General features: G+C 46.7%; 1 pseudogene; it reads right to left on the reverse strand.

The window, feature by feature from the left end:
- Positions 1-1,252: 1,252 nt before the first annotated feature.
- Positions 1,253-1,512, reverse strand: LOC109324864 (annotated as a pseudogene).
- Between the last annotated feature and the right edge of the window lie 7,494 nt (positions 1,513-9,006).

The following is a 9,006-nucleotide window of genomic DNA, read 5'->3' on the forward strand; positions in this document are numbered from 1 at the left end:
TGGGGTTGGGGTTGGGGTTGGGGCTGGGCGGCCCAGCTGCCCGCCTGAAGGGCTTGTGGGGAAATGGAGTCACACAATCACAGAAACAGGAGGGTTAGAAGGGACCTTAGGAGGGCATCTAGTCCCACCCCTGCTCAGAGCAGGACCAGCACAACTAGATCATCCCAGACAAAGCTTTGTCTAGCCGGGTTTTGAAAACCTCCAAGGACGGAGATTGCACGGCCTCCCCGGAGAACCTGTTTTACCAGTGCTTTACTAAAATTCTTCCCAATAGCTAACCTGAGCTTCCCTTGCTGCAACTGGAGACCTTTGCTCCTTGTTATGACATCTGCCACCACTGAGAACATGCCACCACTGAGAACAGTCCAGCTCCATCCTTTTCAGCATGAACAACACGTGCCCCCGGAGGCTGGAAGGGCACGGCGAGTGCCCGCAGGCGGCAGCAGGGGTATGGTGGTGGTGAGCGGGGAGCCCCCGCAGGCAGTTGCAGAGGTGACAGTGGCGGGGCAGACGCCACCAGTGATTGGGGACCACATGCAGACACTGCTGGCAGTGTCAGCAGCGAGGAGGGGGTGGCAAGCAGCGATCTGCAAGCACTGCCAGCAGTGTGGCGGTGCTTTTTGCACGGAGTGCACCACCAATCTCAGGGGGTGCACACGCACTTGTGTGCACCCCCTCTGTGTCGCCAGTGCTCTTTGGGAGCCCCCTTCAGATAATTGAAGGCTGCTATTAAATCCCTTCTGTCTTCTCTGCTCCAGATTAAATAAGCCCAGTTCCCTCAGCCTCTTCTCATAAGCCATGGGCCCCAGCCCAAAACCATTTTTGTTGGCCAAAGCAGTTCTACGTTTCTTCTCCCCCCACCCAGGTAGCACAGACTCATAGGGTGCCTATACACGAGTGTGGAGGAGGCTCCGGTGCGCTGGAATTCCAGCTGTCCAAGCAGATTCGATTAATCAAGTCTGCTGGAGTGTGGCAATTGTCCTGCTCCAGCACCCTCCTGTGTCTTGTGTAAGTGTCCCTGCACTTAAAAATGGTGGCGGGGGCACTGGACCTAAAGTTCATCACACAAGCTTTAGTTCAAGCACCCCCATTGCCATTTTGAAATGGAGTGATGCTCATACAAGAGATGCAGCAGCATTTTAGAGTGGCTCTTGCAGCTGCTCTAATTAAAATGCTGCCCCTCCACCAACCCTGGAGCATGTGTAGAAGTGCCCATAGAGAGGCCGGGCTGGGTTTTTTTCTGCCTTTGTGTTTAACCTCCAAATCCATATAGGGTGCATCCCTGGCACTTCAACTCATAGACCACATCCGCGATGGTCACAGTCTTGCGCTCGGTGCACTCTGTAGGCGACAGTGTTATAGATCCCATTCTCCAGGAAGATCTTGAGCACCCTGCTGTCTCATAGATGAGGCCAGGGATGCACTTTACACTGCCACAGCAGCACCTTCCTGTGGTGCTTGACGCCACCTTTCCCCAGCCCCTTGCTTCCCTTGCCACAGCCAGCCATGTTATCTCAGCTTTCATTCCAACCTCTGTGTATAGAGGTCATCTAGTCCAACCTCCCCCTGCCTGAAGCAGGATCAGCCCTCTCTAAACCATCCCATACAAATAATAACAAGGTAGAACCATGGGTAAACGATGATTCACGACCAGGATGACTGTGAACTGGGTTGTCTTGAGATCTTCTCAAGGACATAGCAGGGTGCTCTGCACTGTGAAGCAGGCAAACACTATTCACAAGATAAAACTAAGGATTTCAAGAAGGAATCCACCATTGTGGTCTTCCCCAGTTCCTTGCAACAGATAAACTGCTCTGTTGTTTTTCTGGAGTCAAAAAAACGAAAGTGTGAAAACCAAGAACTGGCATTTTCTGAAAGGTGCTTTCAGTCTACGATTGCGAACCGCTAACCTAGACCAGTGGCACTCAACCTTTTTCCCTGGCAGGCGGGATAGACAATGCCCAGTATGTCCGCAAGCCAGATCCTGCCGTTGGTCCCAATCTGACTCTCAGGGCAGGTGCAGCAGGCACCATGTGGCAGTACGAAGGCGGATTGGTGGTGGTGGGGATGGGGGGACAGGAAGCAGCCCAGTCCCGTGGGGGTGGGGAGGGAAGAGGGCACAGCCCACTCCCAACCTCACCCCAGCCCTGGCCCCAGTACAGCCACAGGAGGAAGAGGGTATGGCCCAGCTCCAACCAGCTGTGCGGAATTTGGGAATTTGGCACAGGCAAGGGAGACCGTATCAATAGCCACCGTTCCCCTACCACCAAATTTCCCACTCCCTGGGAGCCCCACAGGCCAGATGAGATGGGTCCGGGAGCCATATTCGACCTAGGGACCGGAGGTTGAGCACCCCTGGCCTAGATCCAACCATGCGACCCTCTCAGAGTGTTGATGTATGTATGACCTATTTGCAAAGGTAGAAGTAGAGAGATGTGGTATTTTATGTCATGGTGCTCTGCATGGACTCCTCCCACTTTAATATTGTTTTACCAAAGTATAAAGGGCATTTTGTTCCATTCTGCACTAGCTAAGTTAAACTGTGCAGCTGAGTTTGCCTAATGTCAAAAGTAAATTCCACATCTGGAAAGATAATGCTATTAATTTTACAAAGCATTTGACCCTTACAAATGTTCAAAGTACTAGCCTCCAGTGAATTCCCAGATTTTTTGCTTGGAAAAACAAACCTTTTAAGAGACCATAGACTTGTGCAAAATAAACAATATACATTTGTTTTCCTTAAGTGTGCATTGTAGGTACTTCGAACAGCACACTTCATACCCTGGAGATATACACTGACTACTTCTCTCTGAAGTTAAGGCAAGCAGAAAGGACCAACACAGCTCCCTGAGTACAACTTAGCATTTACAGGGTTTTGTTCCTTTTATCATAGTAATTTGAGCCAGTAATTTTAATGAAATATTTCTGCTATTTAAGTCAGAATAGGAGATTTTGCTTATGAATTTACCGCCATATTAGGAAAGGTATCCAACTAAAATACAATATCTAATTAAAATATTAATTATTTCTATTTTTGTTTGTGACAATATGTGAATATTCAGGGCATGGGAACAATAGGAGTTAAATCAAAACCTTAGATTTATTATTACTGCTTACAAAAATATTACAGCATTACATATTTGATGGTCACAGCATAAGATATTTGTGTAGTTACATTTTGATTTTGATTATTTTTGGTAACTTATGTTTTACTTAATGTTGAGACTCTTCACAATAAGGTCCCAACTTTGCTGGGCAGTGGAGACCTTAAAATTCATTAAAACAACAAATAAACAAAATCATGAAACCAATTTTAAGGCAATGTACTGTATTCTGATAAACTGACTGTGTTCACATTGTCAGAACTCTAATTATATTAATTGGCTGCGGGGCCTGTTAACATTAGTATATTTAAGACTGTATCACTACCTCCATTATAAAAAGTATTTTTCAATGCTTTTTAACATAATTCTAGAAGTCCATTTACAAGATCTCTCCCTGGGATCTTTCATGAATAAATTTACCGTAGTTATGATTTTGATCCAGACTGGCCAGTCTTTTCACTACTCAGTGAGAAGATGGAGTTTTCTTCCTCTCTCATGCTTCTCCATGGCCACAATTAGTCCTGGCTACCTCCTAATACTCCCTGGAGTTTAAGCAACCTGAAGGATGCAGGGCCATACATGGATTTGTCTCCTCTTCCTGTCTGGGGACTACAAGGGATACTCCTTTCATAATGAAAAGTGAGTGGTATTGGGAACATTATGGAATAAAACCCCAACTACATACTTTGTTCCTACCGCATATGTAGGTTTGTACCCACCATTCTGGCATTGGCCTGTACCTTAATTATACAATTATATAATTGAATAATTATAAATCATATGATTATACAATCTGGACCTGTTTATTCAGAGTCCTGATTATAGTTATGAATAGGTATCATTCTCTGATCTCAGTTACAGTGCTTGGCAACCATCAGCAGCAGCCCCTCACAGTTGAGGATGATTGTCTTCCATGATTGCGTTATCTGTGGGTCTGAAGATGGCTCATGAGGCCAATTTGGGATTGACAGGATCTGTTACAGTTTAAGCACATGTTTCTGTGCGGGGTGCATAGCTCTGGATCCTTGATTCAGTCTGCACCATGGTGTTTCTGCCACTTCCCCTTTTCCATCTCTTGTTGTCATCATTGTACAGACAACCAGGGACTCGCTGCTACTTTATGGGAGAAGAGGGCTAGGTAGAGCCCCAGGTGGAGAGAAGCTGTGAGGAAGAAAGCTGCAGGAGAGCTGGCCTGAGTAAATAGGGATTATAAGTGCTTACTGCAGAGCTAGCTGTTTTTTTTTCTTGCTCAGATCTGATAGGTTCAGTGAAAGTAGCCTGTAAGTCAGTGTTTCTCAACCTTGTTAGACTCAAGACACCCCTTGTCAGATTCAAGTCATCCCTCAGAAACCTCTTAAAATAATACAGCAACTGAAATCTCTGGACTTACTGTGGAAATTGCTTGAGTATTTACACATCTAACAGTGCTAATATTGCATGCCCCTCTCCCCTGTGCCCCCATCACTCTTAAAAATATCTTGTGGCACCCTGGTTGAGATTCACTGCTGGAAGCTATGACAGACCATGGCTGGACCTGATGTCCTCTGGGACTTAAAGTACCTTTCTAGCAAGAACAATTGTTAGACATGGTCCTGATTAGCATGCTTTGAATTCCAGTATGGATATGGCTTCAAAATGTGGCAGAAAGCTAGCTTTATATAATCCTCACATAAGTATATGTCATTGTCTAGGGAGAAAGAAGTCTTTTCTATGTTACACTGGGGGATGGCTATTGTTAATTTCTCTTTGAAGGTTTTGAGCAAACACAAAACAGTAACCTGATGTAATATTTAGATGTTTAATTTATGTAAGTCATCGTAAAGAAGCCTTTGTACGCTAAACACTTTCAGATTCTGTTTCGTCTCCCACAAGTGATCTTTTAAATATCTTCTAACTTCTGAAATTCTCATCTATTTGTATTACTTTATCTTCACAGGATGTAAATTTGATATTTTTAAAAGATAACACTTACATTCTGAGTAAAATTGGTCAATTTCCAAGCAAACAGACATATTGAAAGTGATCAGCATTAAAGATGAATTTGAATATTTGAAAGTCTCATTTTATATTAACCAAGGGTATAGCTATATGGCACAAGGCAGCACTGCTCTGACTGTACACCCTCATTTCTCGAACTGGAAGCACTATGACAAATTAGCATATGCACAGTGCTAAATCAACAGGGCAATGCTGCTTCTAGTTTCAGAGCCGGTGGGTGTGGAGCTTGCAAGTCTCAAGCCCCATACTGTCCTGCACCACATAGACATACCCCTAGCTTGCTTTACCTGAACATTTTCTAATGAGAGTTCAGTGCTACATATATAGTGTTCAAATCAGAAATTCATATAAGTTCATGCCTATTCTAGTGCTGTTTGGTTTGCTTAGTGCATCTGGCAGTGCTCTCTGAATAGGAATTTGTCTCCTGCTCAACAAGGAAGGCCTAAGTCCTTCAGCTAGCAAAACCTCCTGCACTAGTATACAATAGAAGTTAATAGAGCTCCAAAGAGAGATGAGGTCCATTCTAGAACCAGGGACTCATTCAATCAGTTTTCTTTATTGTTTGTGTTTGAATCATTCCTACATCAGCAGAGGAGATGTAATCTTTACAACCTGGAAATTGTGGCTGTAAAACTGCAAGCAGTGGCAGGGGAACTCTGGAAGATACAACACCTAAAATTATTTTTAAACTCATTTTTTAAATTGACTATATTTCTTATTGATGACATCTCTTATTCCCCAACCTGTCTATAAGACAGGCTATAAAAATCTCAAAAAGACTATTGGCTATAAAAACTTTTGAAAAACGTTTCATAACATCATCAAGCTCTGTCTAAATTAGGATTTGAAACAATGGTAACACATTTCCAGTACAAATTGTTTTATGCATGATACTGGTAATGCTTTTTATTTTTTATTTTGAGCATATGCATGCCAACTGAAATAACATGTTGGAGTAATCTTGCAAAGTGCTAAATACTAACAACTCCAGTGGAAGTCAGTAGTTGTCACAGATAATTATCACCTCTGGAAATCAGGCCCTAAATGCTAATTTGTTGAAGTAAACCAAAAGTATCTAGTGTAGTTAATTTTCATGCCTGATAATAGGAGAAGGAACCTTTTTCTTACCTTCTTGGTAAAATCCATTATAAAGAGAGCCTTGCTGCTAGTCATGTCCGTGATCTTTGCTTGTAGGAGATGTTTTTGAGAAGCCTCTAGATACACTGTATAAACACCACATAAAACCCAGGGTGTAAGAAGGGCCCCTCTTCTTTATTTCAAATTCCCCCTTAAAACTGATCTATTCTACAAGCTCCCTCAATGCTGATTGGTACATCTTTAGCAGTTCCATTGTCTATAGTATGATTTCTAACTACATGGAAAAATGCCTCTCTACAGGATTGTGTCCTCTCAGTGCTGCCTGTAAGAGTGCTCAGCACCAAAAGTAGGGTTCAAGTTGTTCTTGCCCTTTGAATAGAATACAGATGTGGAACAACTCAGAGGTGGAAGCCTCCTCACTTTGTGCCTTCCTCCTCTGGATTTGGGCCAGGCATGATCACAATTTGTAAATCTAGAGAAGACATTCATTCTACTACCCCAAGAGAACAAACCACCCAAAGGAGAAAGGGCGAAGCTGGGCCCTGCCCATCCCACTTCTATACTAGATTGCTGACCTAGTTTGCCAGGGGCAACAGAACTTTGCACCTTGCAAATTCCTACTGTGCCAGGGAACTAAAGAATTGTACCTCCTTAATGTGAATGAGTGGCCAAATGCCAGATTCTGGCCCATAACTGAGACAGGACAATATGGTAGGAAAGAATCCAGAAAAAAGGGAAGTTCAATGTTGTGAATACTGGTTAAGATGCTGAAAAAATTCTGAGAAAGTATTTCAAGTGATGGACCAAATTTAGCCCCTGGTGGATGCACCTACACATGCATTTACTCCAGCCTAGATTTATTCTGCAGTAAAATACTGCAGGGAGTTGGGTGGAGGCAGATCTGGGGTGGGGGGCCGGGCCTGAAGCTCCTGCCAGCTGGAGATGATGGAGGACCTCCTCTCAGGCTCAGGAGGGGGCCTGCTGCAGGGTAGTGGGCATCTGCCAGGAGGCCTGCAGGGCGAGGTACAGGGGCCGGGGAGTGGTGGGTACAAACGAGACCACCAGGCCCAGGACAGTGTCCAAGACCCAATGGTGCCCAGGTTTGGGGGGTGTGGGGCTCCTGGATAACTGGGACAAGGAGCTGGCCGCACCTGTCCTCCCTGCAGGGGGCCTCTCTGGGAAGATGTCCCAGAGTCAGCCCCTTGTTGTGTGTGCCCCTGCTGCATGCTGTTTGTGCAGACTGAGAGGTGACCAACCCACTACACCCTGCTGCTCCTAATCCTCATGGTGCCCCAGGTACACCTGCATTCCTGGTTTGGGACCCTGAGCTATGACAGTATGGGGGACAAGCCTGGACTGCCCTGCAACCTCCACTGCCACCTGAAGAGCTACCTGTGGCAGCGCTACATGTCTTTGCCCCCTGCTGCCGAAGTCATTGCTGCCTGTACTGACACATTCCTTGGGGTGAGAAGCCTGTGCCTGCCCAACTGCGGAGGCTTGGGCTGCTCAAAGTTTTGCACTGTGTCCCACCTCTCTGTGCTGTGGGGGGTAACCCAGGGCCAGGAGAGTTCAGGTGGTCCAGGCAGGGAGGGGGAGCAGGGGCCAGGGTGGGGAGAGCCTTCCCCCCAGTACGAGGCTTACCATATGCCTGTGGCTGGCATGGCTACTGGCTCAACACAGTCTTCCCAGCAGGTGAAGGTGTGTGGCTGCACCTGGTGTCCACAGTGTACATGGTGTGGCTTGCAGGTGCCTGGCTATGGGCCCTACCAGGGAGGAGCTGGCATTGCTGACAGCTGGTGGTGACATGGTTTGCTATTCCTCATGGTGGGGTCTGGGGCTGCATGGCTATTGAGGGAGGTACTGGCCAGGGCTGCCCAAGCTGCTGGCGGAGGCTGCAGCCGGGAAGCTGGGCAGGATGGGATGCTGCGTGCCCAAGGGTCCCTCCTCTAGTGATGTGTCACTGGAGGGGCCAAGGTGGGGTGGGGGCTCGGTCAGGCTGCCTGTGCTGGTATACACTGCATGGTTATGGCCTGAGTCCCAGGGCACCAAAATACTGGTCAGTCGCCACATAAAGGGCATGGTCTTGTGGGCACAGCCAGACTGATGATTGTAGTTGGTCAAGGTGACCCACTGTGCCCACAAGGCCTTACCCTTTAAGTAGTACTGCCATGCTGACCGGTCATGCCCTCACTCCTGCACCCGCCCGATAGGGCCTCATAAATGTGGGTGTTGGGAGCTCCCGCCTCGCCCAAATTGGCACAGTACCTCTGCCTTGCCCCAGAGCGCCATGAGGTTGCTGTCTTCTCTGGGCTGCAGTTGGGGCCCTGGGTGGAGGACACGGGCATCAGTATGCAGATGGTGCTAGGCCTGGATGTTGAGGATGAGGCCATGCTGGGTCCCATATCAGCTCTCTGGGGCCCCACACAGCTGTCCCGGTGTTGCTGGCCTTGGGCAGCTGCCAGCAGTGCCTGGCATAAGGGCACAGCATGGGACTGGCAGCCGCACAGAAGAAGCTATACCCCACAGCACCTGCAGACAAATCGCAGGCTGCTGGCGGCATGCAACAGGCAGGTGGTGCTGGCCCTGCTGCTCTTATCAGTTAGATATTGATTACTGAATAGATTTCCCTGTTTTGATGTAGAAATTTGAGTAGGTTTTCATATGAAATGTGACAAAGACTTTATTTAATTTTACACATTAGCAGTCCCACATTTTAATACAACTGAAATGAACAAGTGGCTGGTGGCTATACTACACACGGTATTTAGCATTACATTTATATAAGAACATGTAATTATTAACGTCT

Source organism: Crocodylus porosus, unplaced genomic scaffold (genome assembly GCF_001723895.1).
Source record: "Crocodylus porosus isolate Cpor-Errol unplaced genomic scaffold, CroPor_comp1, whole genome shotgun sequence".
NCBI classification, from domain to species: Eukaryota; Metazoa; Chordata; order Crocodylia; family Crocodylidae; genus Crocodylus; species Crocodylus porosus.